The sequence below is a fragment of the Crocodylus siamensis genome, chromosome 1, assembly GCF_052110815.1.
Source record: "Crocodylus siamensis isolate JL-2025a chromosome 1, ASM5211081v1, whole genome shotgun sequence".
In the NCBI taxonomy this organism is placed as follows: Eukaryota; Metazoa; Chordata; order Crocodylia; family Crocodylidae; genus Crocodylus; species Crocodylus siamensis.
In genome coordinates, this window is record NC_143395.1 from 208588720 (window position 1) to 208605625 (window position 16906).

Sequence of the window (16906 nt, forward strand, 5' to 3'; positions counted from 1 at the left end):
TCATTAATTTGATTTCAAAAAATGTTTTTGTCCTGATTTACATGCATTTGTATAGTGCACATGGAGGTGAGTGTATATAAGAGATTAAATGAAGTCTTACTCTTACATATTGTGGGGGGCTGTAGGCTTGTCAGGGGCTGTGGGTGTCTGGAGGAATGTGTTTGGAGGGGTTTGTGAGGGGAGATAGGTATGGGAGTCTGGGTGTGGGAGCATGTGGGCATGTGTGTGGATATGTGGGGTGTGGCTGTCTGCATGTAGAAATGCAAGGGAGTGTGGGTGCATGTGTATGGTAGGGGATGCATGTGGGACTCACCCTATGAACACACACACACACACGTTCCTGGCCCCAGTACCTGGAGCAGTGGGCAGGAAAGCAGGGAATGGCAGCTACAGGCGAGGGGAAGCAGCAGTGGGAGGGCACACAGGAGTGCAGCAACAGCTGGGCAGTAGAACAGGGCACATGCTGGTGTCCTGGGGCCAGCACCACAGGGGCCCAGAGCAGGGCGGCAGGAGCACGGGAGACCTGCTACCTCTCCAGCACAGCTGATGCTGGACCCCGTACTCCTGCCATGCCGTCTGGGCCCCACCAGCACTGGCCCCGGCACACCAGCACAAGCCCTGCACTCGCTCCCACTACCCCAAACCTGCAGCTGCCATTTGCCTGCTTTCCTGCTGGCTGCTCCCGCACCATAGGGTTCCCAGATGCATGGCCACACTGAAGGACTCAGCAGAAGCTGGCCTGGACCTGAGGACTGGGGCAATCACCCATGTGCCCCCCGCCACCCCCATACACATACATACATACACACACACACACACACACACACATTTCTTATCCGAGTTTCCCTCTGGGATGCAGGGAGGCACAAACAGCCCAAGGGGCACAGGCCAAAAGACTCTGCTAAGCACAGGGCTTCCAGGTGGGAGGGGGCTAGGGGCGGGGCCAGGCCGGGCAGGCCTTGCTTCAGGTAAGTCTGTCATGGGGGAGGGGTGTGGAGGGACTGGGGCAGAGGCAGGGGCTGGGGTGAATGGGGTGGGATGCTTGGAGCCCAGGTATTGTGTCCAGGGGCATGGGGGGCTCCCTCCACTGTGCATGTCCCATCAGCGGCCCAGGGGGCACATGCCATTCACTCCAACCCCACTCCCTCCCTCCCTCACCACGGAGGTCTCAATCTGCACCTCCATGCCACTTCCCCATGACAGACTTAGCTGCCGTGATGGGTTGTGGCTCCAGACACCACCAGGCTGCTGCAGGCTGCGGCTGAGTGTCTGCGCACACCCCTCCCTCCCTCCCGCCTGAAGCCTGAACCTGGGCTGCCCTTTGGCCTTCTACGCTGCCACCAGCGCCCCATGTTTGGGGGTGCTAAGCCCCATTAGCCCCAGCCTTCTGCCACATATGACTGTAAAACCAATTTAAACTGCAAGCCTCGATCTGCCCCTACCAAATTAAAGGTTGATTTTTATCACTGGAGCAATGCAAAAAAGCCAGAGTATACCAAAGAATCTGGTCCATAAAGTGCTATTACTGCTTTGGGGGTAGGATTAGACACCTAAACAAACAGCATCTGAAAACTGTATGTCTAAAGGGTCATGTATATTTATAGCATTACACAAACATAATCATGAAAGCAGAATGAATGGATATCTGATGAAACAGAAAAACAAGAGTGAAGGTCAAACCCTACTGCTTGCACAACTCTAACATGAAGAATGGTAAAATCTAACCAGCTCCATCCTACCCATGCTTCCTCCAGCATGCATCAAAGAAACTTTAGATCTGACTGCTTTGATGGGCTTGGCCTCAGCCTCCTTTTAGATGTGTGCAATCAAGTTGAAGTACTTCTCTTGCTTTCCTAAATATTCTGGGCCATGATATATAGTCCTGTTTAGCCATTCCTTTTCTATTATGTCCACCCAGCATTACGTAACAGCATGTAAATGCAGGATTGTCTCCCTGTTTTTATATATAAATATATAGTGTAAAAGAAAATTGCTATAAACCAGCAGCAGTGGACTCTAAACTGACTTAGAAATCCATGCCCAGTAGAGAAGTAAGGCTGAAACAATGAGACTGGGATAAACAGCAGGAAAGAAGCTCAGCTAGAAAGCCTAGATGAAAACAATTTTTAGTATAGAGTCTAATCTGGTGTGGTACAGCTTTTCTGTATGTGAGAATGCTAGAGGGTATTATATATAGTTCCTCTTCAGTAAATAACTGGCAGGTCTTTGATACCACCAGCCAAATTAGAGACCACCTAATACAGAACCAACTGAGAAGCGTTGTATGAACAGCCTGGTCGTATATGCTGGATAGTTACAAAATAAGCCTAAGAAACATTTTTAGATCATTTTTCCCACACAACAGCTTAAACAATTTTATGGGATCTCAGTACTGTTAAAATAAAAGTATTAAATACGCAGTTTTCCACAGTGAAATCTGTGATGTATAAAAGACCTCGGTACTATATTAGTATCACTCATTTCAGATTCACTGCAGCAGCATTTGCTCAAACACAGCCAAAAAAAAAAAAAAAAGAAATAACAGAAACATCAGTTTGAAATGTTGTTCAGATTGTCTTCAAATAGCAAAATAAAGCTACAGAAGTCTGTCTCTCACCATATTACTAAAGGTCCTGGAAACTGTGTTAAGCTCACTGTTGCAGAACTGCAAAATCCCACTTTATTTCAAGGCACATCCTCACTTCTGGAAGCCTATAACATTAAAATAAGCAATGATTATTTAGAAGGCTGGATCCTTTCCTCTTTACTAATCCCCCCCACAAAAAAAGAAGGATCTTAATATAAGAGCACAGTAGTATTTTTAAAACCTCATGAAAAAGTATAGGTTCTACAACAGGAGAGACAGAAAGCACAAACCTGGGTGGGTATCAGGAGTGGAATGAGAAACTTCAGCAAGTTGAATTGATTTCTGGAATGCAGTCCCCTTACAACTTGAATGAGAGGAAAAGAAGCGTATTGAAAACTGAAGCATGCCTACGCCCTTTCCTTCACATGCTTCCATCTGAAATGCACTGAAAAGTAGCCAGGTACCCTAGATAAAGCTGCAGAGAACTAAGAGGACAGAGGCAAAAGGATAACACAATAAAAAGGTTTGTGGTGAAGTAGAAATAAAAGGAAGGACCCTACGGGCCTTCCATGGTAACCAACCAACAGCTATGCAGTTCAGTTAATAAAAGCTATGGGTATTCAGTGTTCCTCACTCCTCTGTACTTCCAAAGAGATGTACATTCTCCAGTATCAGTTTAAAAATAAGCAAACAAACACCTCATATTAAAACAATGACTGTATAAATAAATCTCACAGTTGTCCACTGTTCCAAGAACAACACAGGAAAAGCATGCTATGAGTATTGGAAAAGGAAACAACGATATTAGGAAAAACTCTCTCATTAGGAGAGTAGTAAACCTCTGGAACAGGTTACCCACAGAGGTTTTGGACTCTCCATCCTTGGAGGTTTTTAAGACCTGGGTAGCCTTGCCTGAGATGAGCTACTTGGGAATGGTCCTGCTTTGAGCATGGGGTGGGACTACATCAGGGGTGTCCAACCTTTTTGAATGTGGGGCCAGATCATGAACTTTTTATCACCCAGTGGGCCGGCAAGCCATATTCAAAGGCCTCACAAGAAGTGGTATCACATCAGGAAGTGATGTCATGTGACCTTTGACACTAATGAAGTTGCAGGAAGCGACAATGAAATGAGTCTAACCAGTTCAAAACTCTCCCTCTATAGCATCCACTTCTGCCACTGGTCGGGACAGGATACTGAGCTAGATGGACCATTGGGCTGACCAAGCATGGAACTTTTCATGCTTTTATGTTCTTTGGCTGAGCTTCCAAACTATGGCTGAGATTAGCAAGAAGGGATAGATAGGCATGTTACAAAGTTGTCATAAAAGATTTGGAGCCCCCTAAATCCCATTCATTTTAATGGAAGTTGGCCTTTTGACTCAGCTTTGAAAATCTCAGTCCAAGGTGCCAACCAAATAAGTCAAAATATATTTTGCACTTCTATGCAGTGCATCTATGTGGGGCTCTCCAAGCATTTTACAAACATTAAATGAACCTCAGGATATCCCTGTTTTTCAGAAGAAATGTGGTGAGGACATTCTGGGAGTATCTCTCACTCTGTGTGTGATTTGCTTCTACTATCCTTGGACCACTCTAGAAGGGCCCTCACTGTCTCATTTCCAGTTCAGAGCAGGTAAAGTGTAAGTTGGTAGGAAGGGCTTATTTTTTGGCAGCAGGTTTGAGTGGCTTGAAGCTAGTGAAGGTGTACCCACAATTAGCCACTGACCAGAGTGGGAACACAGCTGTCCTCACTTATTAACATGGCTCCAAGGCCCTGCACTGTCTCTGCCTACATGTTGCTTTCATGTCCTCTTGCTTTCCTAAATCTCATGAGACTAGAGGATTTCCATCATGCCTATTGGATTGCCATCACCAGATAGCTGTCCTGGTTCTAAGGTTGTGCTTCTGACTTTCATGGCCTCTTTTAGGGTGCACACTTAGAACTCTGGCTTTTCCTTTGTGCCCATCTTGCTGAATTGTGATTATTCCCACGGGGCATGAATTTTGTTCAGTGGCTATGATTCTGCTCTCTCATACAGAAGCAATGACTCTCACAATGTGTGGCGTATTTTAGTAGGATAAAAACATTTTGAAAGCCACACAGAAAGCAATAAGCCATCTTTACTCACATGAGCTTACCAGGTATCAGCCATCTGCTACTTGGGTTCCTGGCAGGTACAGACACAAGTTTATTAGCACATTGTTCCAGAATCAATCTCTGTGCCATAGCCTACATCAGGTCTCAGATCTAGGGAGCCTGACCCCTCCCCAGCCATAGGCTTGTCATGCTATACCAATCTGCTGGCCGGTGCAGACCCCACCCGGCTCCTCCCATTCCCAGCAGCATGTAGGAAGCCAGCGTCAGCTACATTGCCACTTTTCCTGGCCGGTGCCGACCCAGCTAGGTCCATCCCATTCAGAGCAGCATGCGGCTGAAGCCAGCTTCCCATGAGCTGCTGGGGATGGGAGGAATCTGGCAGGGTCTTCACCGGCCAGCGAAGCAATGGTAGAGCCGTGTGCCACTTGGGATGGGACAAGCCTGGCTGGAGCAGCAGGGGCTGAGCTGCATTTTCCCCCTACCTGTGCTGGTCAGTCCCGAGCGGCACACGGTTCCACCATCACTTTTGCTGGCCAGTGCCAACACAACTGGGCTCCTCCCGTCCCCAGCAGCATGTGGGAATCTGGCTTCAGCTGCATGCTGGTCCGGATGGGACAGACCCGCCTGGGTCAGCACCAGCCAGCAGAAACGACGGCAGAGTCTTGTGCTGCTCGGGACTGACCAGCACAGGTAGGGGGAAAGTGCATCTGAGCCCCTGCTGCTCCAGCTGGACTCATCCCATTCCAAGTGGCACGCAGCTACTCCTCTTCCTACACGCACCGTGTCGGCAACATCAAGCTGATGCAGTGCATGTGGGAACCTTGTCCCTTCCCCAGCCCTTCAGCAGCCTTTAGGAATCTGCTGAGGGGCTGGGGGAGGGACAAGGGGTGGGAATGAAAGTAAACATTCATTTCCTGTCGCAGCATCTTGGGCCTCAGAAAATGGCTTGGCGGGCCGCATAGCGGCCTGTGGGCCATACGTTGGACAAGCCTGCACTAGATGACCTCCTGAGATCCCTTCTAACCCTAATTTTCTATGATTCTATACATTGGTGATCAATGAAGTGTAGGGCATTGACCTCCTGTTTTCAACCCTGGAATGTATCATGTCTTCTGCAGGAGCTAAAACAGCAATTACAAAATAATCAGCGATATGCAGGAGCTCAAAAGCTAACAAGGTATTGGTCTCAAATGTTTCTTTATTACCTTATCTCTGTTCTTGCTGATGCTGCTTAGATAATAGGCAGGCCTGGAGTCTGCCCCTCTGGAATAAAACCTTTTTTAGGGACCAAAAAGGGTGATAACCATAGAAGTCCAGCACTAACAGCTCATTGAACCCATTTCTGGAAAATTAATGGTGAGACTGGCAGATCTGATGACCCTTAGAAGGTCTGAACTTTACAAGCTGTTAAGAATTCTTATTGATGCAACTGTAACCAAACCAAGCTGGAAAAAAGAGCTAGTTCCTTTTCTCTGACTAGCCGGCATGAACAGCACATGCCCCCAGCAGCTGGGGCGGCACAGTGATGACAGGAGTGAGTCGGCTACAGGAGCCTGGCAGCAGTAAGCAGGGGAGCTCCTACAGCCGCTGCCAGCACTGTTGGCGGGGGGGAGGGGATGTTGACCAAGTCCAAGGGGCGGCAACCACCCACAGCTGCCGCCAGCAGCAGCAGCAGCCTTTTTGCAGGCAGTGCACCGCCACGTTCAGGGGGTCCACATGAACCTGCGTGAACCCCCTACACATCGTCCCTGCTAGCCAGTGCTCAACCCTCTTTTACAATTACCAGACACAATGATGAAAGACATCAAAAACACCCTACCTCACCACTGGTAGAGCAGGGGAATGAAGGCATGTCAGTGTCCATGCATTGCAAGGGCAGGAAATGGTTGTTAAATGAGGCTCAAGGGATCCAATAAAAAGGACCACCTTCCTCCCCCACACTGACCCCAGAGGAAGGCTAAAACTCACACACAGTCCCTGCCAATCTGGCCATCGGGTAAAATTCATTACATCCCAAATGTGGCAATTGGTCTGACACTGAGTGGTAGAGCAAAACCATCTAGCAAGAAACCTCTGGGTTAAGTCCAACATGAGTATCAGCATGCAGTCAATACCTAATGCTTTTAAGGTGAAAAAACAGGACACATTTAGCAACAGGAGGGAAAAATTTCCTTCCCAGTCCAAAAGAAAAGTGGGATAACCAGATACGCTCCCCTCTGCTCCACAAACACAACACCATGAATCACACCTGAGAGGAGAACCCTTGCTATTATTCTATTCCCACCCAGTTCAGTTAATCTTAAACAGCTGGTTGTGAAGCCCTAATTCATTCTCCTACTCCCGAGCATCGCTTTCCCCTATTTTCACCTGCTCTAAGGTACAGAGCTTTTCTCATGATCTCTGAGCAATACATGTGTGGAGTTTTTCTAGGCTTCCAACTGTTGTTCCTCACAGCACGCTCCAGACATTGCTACTCCTAGATGGTCCCTGACCCATGCTTGTCCAGCTTCTTCTTGAAAACCTCCAAGCAATCTATCCTGCCTCAATGTTCTAACAATAGAATCTCAGGAAAGGAGCCCTGAAAGAGACCCAGTAGTCCAGCCCCCTGCTCAAGGTAGGATCATCCCTGACTAAATCATCCCAGCCAAATGTCACTCCAACCCACTCTTGAAAATTTCCAGTGATGGAGATTCCATTATTTCTCTAGGTAACTTGTTCCAATGCTTGACCAGTCTCATAGTCAGAAAGTTCCTCCTAATCTTCAACCTAAATTTCCCCTGCTGCAAATTAAAGCCATTGCTCCTAGCCACAAAGAAAAGTACATATCCACCTTCTCTGTAATTGCCTTTCAGATATTTGAAAATTGTTACCAAATCCCCCCTCAATCTTCTCTTTGCCGGACTAAATAACCTCTAGTTCTTTCAACCCTTCCCGATAAATCTTGCTTCCCAAACCACTATTCATTTTTGTTGCTCTGCACCAAACTCTTCCCAATCTGTCCACATCCTTCTTGAAGCGTGGGGTCCAAAACTAAATATGGTACTCCAAGCGAGGTCACACCAGTGGCAAATAGAGTGGAAAAATAATTCCCTTGATTTACAAGTGACTTTTCAGTTAATACAAACTAGTATGCCATTGGCTTTTTTTGAAACAAGAGCACACTGGCTCATACTCAGCTTAGGGTCCACTGTAACCCCAATGTCCTTTGTGTGCTGGGGATGTGTGCCTCAAAACATATGCCTGAACATGTACTTTAGTGTAGGGCACGTTGTGCCACTTGCGGCAAACTGACCCTGCCCAGCTCCTCCTGGATCTGCATCAAGGGGGTGCTGAAGGTTGAGGCTGACCTGTGGGCTGGGACCTGTGCTGGCCCCAGCAGTATAAAAAGCTGCCCTGGTGAGTACCTCAGAGCAACTTGCTTTCAGGAGCTTCTGAGGGCCAACCAGTTGACATATAGGGTCACCAGCCCCCTGTGCCAGCTGGACTGCCACAGTACTCCAACCTAGAGTGGACCCTGAACCCTCTACCCACTGCAGCAGTCTGGCAGTGGGGGATGTTGCCTGGCTGTGACCTGTTGCCACCTATGACAGCATCTGGCCCCTTGGACCTGCAGCCCCATGCCTGCATGCCTACCAGACCTGGATGGGGACTACACGGTCACCTGGGCTGTAGCATGGGCACTGTAGCAGAGCCATCTACACTTCTGGACCAGCTACCAGAGGGCTGTGGCTGCATAGTTGGCCTTTGTGCGGCACTGCTGCCATGTGTGCCCTTGCCCTGCCATCTGAGCAACTATTTCCTGGAAGATGTGCTCATTGTGGTGGTCCACTTTGAACTGTCAAAGCAGGTCCTCTTGGTTCCAAATGGACCTCATTTGCCCTCCACCTGAGCCCCCAGTGCCAGCCCTGGGCAGGCCCCTCTGCCTGGGTCCTGCCACTTGCCTCACTAGCAGGAATCCTAGTGTTTGCTGTTTAAAAACTGCAAATTCTCTGGGGAAAAAAAAATCGCAAATTCACTCTTTAAAATACCCCCAAATCCATGTTCTTCCATGGATAAAACAAAATGTCACGAGAGAGAGAGAGAAAGAGAGATCAGTTGGGTAATGTTTTATTGATGTATTTAAAAATTTAAAGTGATTGGGAAGCCTACCAGTGCCTCTATCATCCAGTTCTAAATATCTATATGCTTTGGTGTTTGCTTTTGGTTTTTTCTTCCTCAAAATAAATCAGAGCTCCCCCTAACTATGATGTGGGGACAGCTGCCCCTGCCAGAAGCTCCCATCCCATCTAGCAGTTGGGCGGGCACACAGGGTACGAGATCTGAGGGGGCTGTAGGGTTTGCAGGAGCTGGGTGGGAAGAGGTATGGGGGGTTCTTGGGTGGTTGTGTGGAGGGTGTGTGGGGTTGGTAGGGCCTGCAGGTGGGTTTGTGGAGGGACTATCACATGCCTCCCTCCCCCACCTGCCCCCTGTGGTGCTGGCAACAGCAGCCAACTGGGCCATGGCCCGGCTGCAGGTACAGCCCCGCAACAGTGCACAGCTGCCTTACCTGGGATCTGTACATGCACAACAGACCCAACCCAACTCGGCTCACCCTATTAATCCATGGCTTTGGACAGGACCAAGACAGTTCCTGCCACCACTGATGGCTCCTGTCCAAAGCCATGTGTTAGTGGGGTGGGCCGGACCGGGTCAGGTCCATTACACACGTACAGACCCCAAATGAGGCAGCGCTGCACCGCCGCAGGCCTGTGCCTGCAGCCAGGCTGTGGGGCGAAGCAGGTGTGCGGCAGCCCCCCTCAAGCCCCCTCCACAAGCTCCATACACACAAACCGACCGATAAATCCCATACACACACCCACACTACCCCCGCCACTCCCCCACACACGCCACATTGCCCCCCATCTCTGCTTAGCTGGGACAGCACCTGGGTCCGGGTCACACTGCAGCCTTGCCCCATGCCTGTTTGCCCCAACAGGAGCGTGCATTTGCGCATACAATTATTCCATCCCAAGCACAGTACTTTGCACTTGTCCTTGTTGAATCTCATCTGATTGATTGTGGATTTCTCAAGACTATTTGGATCATTCTGGATTCTAGGCCTACCACTGGTGGGTCTGCAACTTCACCCAACTTGGTGTTGTCTGCAAATTTGCTAAGCATGCACTTGATGCTATCATCCAAATCATTAATGAAGGTATTAAGCCAGGGATGGGCAATTAATTCAGGTGGAAGGCCACTTACTGAGTGTTAGCAAGCCATCAAGGGCCACATGACAGGCAGCCAGGGGCAGCTAAATATTAACTTACTACATTTTTAGGGGCCAGATAAATCCCATGTACACACCCACACTACCCCAGATAGAATGGCCTGGTGGGCTGCATCTGGCCCACAGGCCGCATTTTGCCCACCCCTGTATTAAGCAATACCAGATTCAGAACAAACCCCTGGGGAATCCCACTTGATATATCCTCCCAACTATACATTTGAGCCATTGTTAAGCACTGCTTGAGCAGGAAGAACCAACCAGTTATGTATCCAGTTATGTAGGGCTCTGCGAAGCTTCAGTAGCTGATCAATTCAGAGAAGATTCGGCCCGAATCTCCAAATCCGAATTGAATCAGGAACTCAATTAAAAGCTCTGAATCAATTCAAAGCACCTATCACCTGGACAAGGGAGAAGAGATTGATGTCATATATCTTGACTTCAAAAAAGCCTTCAGTCTGGTATCCCATGATCACCTCTTGGTGAAACTGGCCAATTGTGGCCTTGGGTCCACCACGATCCGCTGGCTGGGGAATTGGCTCCGTGGTTAGACCCAGAGGGTAGTAATTGATGGAAGTCACTCATCATGGTGCCCTGTGACCAGTGGGGTCCCCCAAGGCTCTGTCCTTGGACCCATATTGTTCAACATCTTCATTAATGATGTGGACAATGGAGTCAGAAGCGGACTGGCCAAGTCTGCTGATGACACCAAACTTTGGGGTACAGCATCCACATCAGAAGACAAGCGGGTGATCCAGGCTGACCTGGACAGGCTCAACAAATGGGCAGATGAGAACCTGATGGTGTTTAACACCAAAAAATGCAAGGTTCTCCACACTGGGAAGAAAAATCTGCAACATCCTTATAGGCTTAGCAGTGCTACGCTGGCTAGCACTACAAAAGAAAGAGACTTGCCAGACCAAGCAATGCCCACAAGTACAGCCCAGCCTAGACTGACAAGCGGAACATATACACATGTAAGCAACAGGCCAGGGTAATGCTGAAAGTAAGGGGCCAGTGCACACATCCACAGGAGGCCTCAAATGCCTCTACACAAATGCCCATAGTATGGGAAACAAGCAGGAGGAACTCGCCCTCCTGCTGGCTGACACCAACCCAGACATAGTGGGGATCACTGAAACATGGCGGGACTCTACACATGACTGGGCGGTTAATGTCAAGGGCTATAGGCTGTACAGGACAGGGAGGAAAGGTGGGGGCATACCACTCTACATTAAGGAGGAATACACATCCTCATCAATTAATAAAGAATCAGAGGAAGGGAACGCTGAAGTGCTTTGGGTTAGATTACAGGGCAGTCGAGGGGAAAGAGACTTAACAGTGGGGGTCTACCACAGACCTCCCAACCAAGGGGAAGAGCTCAACCAAAAATTCTTAGGTCAGCTCACGAAGGTAGTGAAGTCTAAGGATGTGGTAGTCATGGGGGACCTGAGCTTCCTGGACATCTGCTGGGAAGAGCAGTCAGCCAGGTCTGAACGCTCATGTAGCTTCCTATCCCAAATGCAGGACCTCCATCTAACCCAGGAGGTGCACAGCCCCACCAGGGGAGATGCCTTGTTGGACCTGGTGCTGGACACAGGAGATGACCTGGTGAGCAGGCTGCGGGTGCTCGACCACCTGGGCGACAGTGATCATCGCCTGCTGGAATTCCCCATCCAGCGCAAGGTGACATAGGCCTGCAGCAAGGCAGCAGCCCTAGATTTCAGGAGGGCAAACTTCAATGAGCTAAGGAGAATAGTCAGGGATGCACTGAGGTCCCAGAGGGGAGGGGAGCCAGGTGTCCAAGGAGAGTGGTCGCTCCTCAAGGAGACGATCTTCCAAGCCCAAAGAGAGGTAATCCCAATGAGGGTCAAAGGGAGCAGGAGGGCACACAAGCCCCCATGGCTCACCAAAAGCATCCAGGAATGTCTCCTAGCTAAAAGGGAGGCATACACCCAGTGGAAAAGAGGGGACATCACCAGAGATGACAATACTGCAGTTGCTCGGGGATGTAGGGGGGCAGTCAGGAAGGCCAAGGCAGAGATGGAACTAGGACTAGCTTCCCAGATTAAGGACAATAAGTCCTTCTTTAAATACATAGGGGGTACAAAGAAGGTTCCAGGTAATGTGGGGCCCCTGCAGGACATGTTAGGAAATTTAGTCGTCACACCAGATAAAACCAACATATTTAACGATTTCTTTGCCTCCATTTCCTAAGCAGGGACCGGAACAGCCACCCCCCGCTGGGCCCCCCTCAGGCCCCAGGGGAGGCACACCTGGGCCAAGGGTTAGTGAGGAACTAGTTAGGGAGCTTCTGGAGGGACTGGACGTATTCAAGTCAGCCGGTCTGGACAATATCCACCCTAGAGTACTAAAGGAATTGGCTGAGGTCATTGCAGGAAGAGGGCCAATTTGGTTCCCATCTTCAAAAAGGGGAAGAAGGAGGACCCGGGAAACTATAGACCAGTTAGTCTTACTTCAATCCTAGGCAAGCTGTTCGAAAAAATTATGCTGGCACACATCCATGAGGGGCCAGCAGGGGATTCCATGCTTAGGGGCAACCAACATGGGTTCATCAGTGGCAGGTCCTGTCAGACCAACCTGGTGGCCTTTTACGATCAGATCACCAAATCACTAGACGCAGGGGTAGCAGTGGACATAGTCTTCCTGGACTTTCGGAAGGCCTTCAACACTGTCTATCACCCCGCTCTCATTAAGAAACTGGGGGACTGTGGTGTTGACACCCACACAGTCAATTGGATTGCCAACTGGCTGGAGGGCCGCACCCAGAGAGTGGTGGTGGATGGGTCATTTTCAGCCTGGAGGGATGTGGGCAGTGGGGTTCCGCAGGGCTCCGTCCTCGGGCCCGCACTGTTCAACATTTTCATCAGTGACTTGGACGAGGGAGTAAAAAGCACCCTGTTCAAATTTGCTGATGACACTAAGATGTGCAGGGGATGTGGGCACGCTAGAAGGGAGCAGTGGGCTACAGTCAGACCTAGACAGGTTACAAGGGTGGGCGGATGAGAACAGGATGGGATTCAACACTGACAAGTGCAAAGTGATGCACCAGAGGAGCCATGGGAGAAGCCCTCATGGCTGCCCCATCCTCTGCATGGCCCCAGCCTCCCGGTACTTTAAAAAAAAGCCCCGTACTCACTGGCTCTGGCAGCAGTGATTGGGGCCTTTGGGCACAGGTGCAGCCCAGTAGTGCTCTGCCCCAGCAGCCCCAGCTCCCAGACAGTGTGCGGCACCCTGCCAAGCCACACTGCACCTGCATGATGCAACAACTGCCGCATGGGTGCCAAGTGGGGGGATGATCCCCACTGCCCCCCACTGCATGGGAGTGCTCTGCCATGAGTGCCTAGAGGTCCCAATCACTGCTCCTTCATCCAGTGAGTTTGGAGCTTTTTTTTTTTTTTAAATTGCCGGGATACTATCACTAAGCAGGGCAGCCATCAGGGGTGGGGAAATTGGGGAGCGGGGGGTGTGCAGGGTGGCTCTGCCACGTAGCCCCAGGGCACAGCCACTACTGCCGATGAGTCCAGGGTTGGGGGGGGCCATTGATTTCTGGACTGCTGGGGCTGGGTGGGGGGCCATCAGGGGTGGGGATGATCAGGAAGCAGGGGCTGCATGGTGGAGGACTCTGCCAGAAGGCCCCACAGCCCCCACAGTCCCTGCTACAGCTGGTGAGTGCTGGGAGGATGGGGCCAGACGGGGGATGGGGCCAGGCAGGGCAGCCATGAGGTCTTCTTCCACGGCTCCCCCAACCTGGGAAGAGGCAGGCACAGCCAGAGGAGCTGCGGGAAAACCTGTAGCCACCCAGCTGTGCCTGGCTCTCTCCAGCCAATATGAATCACCGAAATCAGCGCTGACTCTTCCAAAGCTGATTCGGCCGAATCAATTCAAGACAGTGGTCTAAATCTCTGAATCAAATCACTGTCCTTCAAATCAGCCAAATCCGAATCAAATACTTCCCTATTCACGCAGGCCTAGTATCCACCATACAGTACTTACATGTAGTCTGTATTTGTGCCAAAAGCCAAAAGCTACATAACATCCAAGTTACATCATCATCCACTGCTCTCCCCCATCCACAGAGCCTTTCACTTTCTCATGAAAGAAAATCAGCTTGGTCAGCCATGAATTGGTCTTGATGAATCCATGTTGACTGTTCCTGATCACCTTGTTCTCCTCTTGGTGCTTCACAGTGAATTCCTTGAGGACTTGCTCCATGACCTTTCCAAGTATTGAGGTTAGGCTGACTGATCTATAGTTCCCCAAATCCTCCTTCTTTTGTTTATTCAAAATGGGCACAGTGGACATTTATAGGCATGCTCCGGGGGAGGGGGAGGTGCTTTAATTAGTGCAGCTCTGAAAGTTGTGCTACTTAAAGTACCCAGAGCGTCACATGTATCAGCATCCCCATGCTGAAAAAAGGCAGTGGGAGAACTTTAACTAAAGCTTGAATAAGCTTTAATTAAAGCACCCCTACCGCCATTTTTCAGTGCAAGGACACTGATATGCATGACGCTGGAATCTGCTGGAGCGCGGTAATTATCACACTCCAGCAGACTTGATTAAATTGAGTCTGTTCCAGTGCACTATAGTTACAGTGTATTGGAGCAGCCTTGCTACACATGTATATGAGCCTTCTATTTGCCCTTTTCCAGTCATCTAGAACCTCACCTGACTGCCATGAATTCTCCAAATTACCTCAGCCAATCCCTTCAGTACCCTAGGGGGTATCCCAACCAGCCCTGGCAACTTGAAAGTATCTAGCTTCTCTCAGTAATTCCAACCTGTTTTCCCATTACTCTAGACCAGGGCTTGTCAACCAGGGATAGGGAGCATGTGCGGCTGCCACTCTGCATCTAGCCCCACCCCACCCCTGCTCAATGTCCGGCCACATGCCATGCCCCCCTGCCCTCCCAGCTCAGTGGCCAAGGGTACGCTGCTTTGCATCCGGCCACCTCGGGATACAATTGTCAAAAAAGGTTGAAAACTCCTGCTCTAAACTGTTTGTCTCCTTCCCTATCTTTAATGCCAAGTGCACTCATCCTCTGGTAGCTTCCCCTATTTGTGAAAATTAAAATTAAAAAAAAAAAATTTAAATACCTCAGCATCTTCTACATCATCCATAACTAGATTGCCTTTACTTTCTTGTCAGTGGCCTATGGATTCTCTGAGCTTTCTCTTTTGACATTCTTGTAGAATCCCTTTTTATTGCCTTTTATGTCCCTAGCTAGGTGCATCTTCAATTGTGCCTTGGCCTCCCTCATTTTCTCCCTGCATGTCCACGTAGTACTCTTATATTTTTCCCTATTACTATGATCAAGTTTCTACTTTGTATATGATTCCTTTTTGTGTTTCAACTCATTGAGGAGATTGCTGTCTAACCAGGCTGGTCTCCTGTTGCATTTCCCATTTTTCTGTCACTAGAAAGAAGTTTTTCCTGATATCCAATCTAAGCCTACTTGACTGCAATTTCAAGCCATTGATATGTAATGCTTCGCTCCACACCAAGGGAGAAAAGCTGTTTTCCCTTTTCTTCATGACAGCCCTTCAAATAGTTGAAAACTGCTCAAATATACCCCTTCTTAATCATGTTTTCTGAAAGCTAACCATGCTTAGTTCTCTCAGCCTCTCTTCATATAGCCTTTGTTCCAACACCTTTATCATATTTGTCTCCCACTTCTGGATCCCCTCTGGACCTGTAGGATCTTGTATGTCTGCACTGGACTTCATTCTTTTGGTTCTAGCCCCACTTTCCAGTTCACCAAGCAGGCTACCCATCCCTAGGGGGGCCCCACAGAGCTGGGTGGAGCAGCGACTCTGCACTGCTGCCGGCTTCACATCCAGCTGCTCAGCACCCCACCCACCCCAGTGCCGAATCTGCTGCCAGCATCCTCATATCCAGGGGTGAAGCCCCACACAGGCTGATGTGCCCTGGGCCCCACACCCTGCTTGGGTCGTCTCTGTCGACAAGATCTTTCTGAATTCTACTTCTGTTATCCACTGCATTTACAGCCCTTCCTGGTTTTGGTCTCATCTGCAGATTTGCTCAGAAAGCTCTCATTTCCAGTATCCAAATCATTAATAAACACATTGAATAACACTGGATCCCGGACAGACACCAATGGGACTCCACTTGAAACCTCCTGTCATTCTGATATTGATCCATTTATAATTATCCTTTGCTTGCAGCTATTAAACAAGTTGTCTACCACTTTGTAGAAGTTTTGTCTAGCCCACATTTCTCCAATTTATTTATGAGAAGGTCATGTGGGATTTTATCAAATGCTGTCCATTGATAAGCCACCTGACTTAAAAAATTCTAATTATATGACAAAAATGGTACTTTAAATCACCCAAACTTGTCATCTTATCAAAAGCAATTAACTCCTTCATTTAATAAGAGCCACACAACCATACTGACTGACACTCAGTGTCCTCAGATTCATATACTTTAACTAGCAAATTGCCCGTCAGGAATGACGGGGGAAGGAGAGTCAGTAGGGATCTCATCACGTGGCCTAGGATCTACATTAAACAGGAGGGATGGCAAGACAGAACCTTGGAAGACCCCACAGGAAAGGTCTCAAGCAAAGGACAAACACTTGCACATCATCACACAGGGGTCAGCAACATTTTTGGGCAGAGTGCTAAAAATATCAGCACCTTTGACTTGTAAGATGTTGATGTGCCAAGGCAGACAGCAGGGGAGCCACAAGGGGCTCAGTCCTTGTTGTGGCAGCACATCCTCTGCCCCTTCCTCACCATCTGCCCAAGGTGCATGTGCCAAGCAAAATGCTTGTGTGCCATGCTCTGGCACCCTTACCAGGGTTGCCTAGCCCTGCTCTAGGACTTCCCTGCTAGGAAAGTGTGGAACCTGTTAAGAACAGTGCCACAATGTGGAACCTGTTAAGAACAGGCTGACATCAGATCACAGATTT

General features: G+C 49.2%; 1 protein-coding gene across 1 annotated transcript in view; it reads right to left on the reverse strand.

The window, feature by feature from the left end:
• TTBK1 (tau tubulin kinase 1) overlaps nucleotides 1–16906 on the reverse strand; it is a 366739-nt gene that overhangs the window by 304416 nt on the left and 45417 nt on the right. The gene's annotated exons all lie outside the window — the stretch shown is intronic.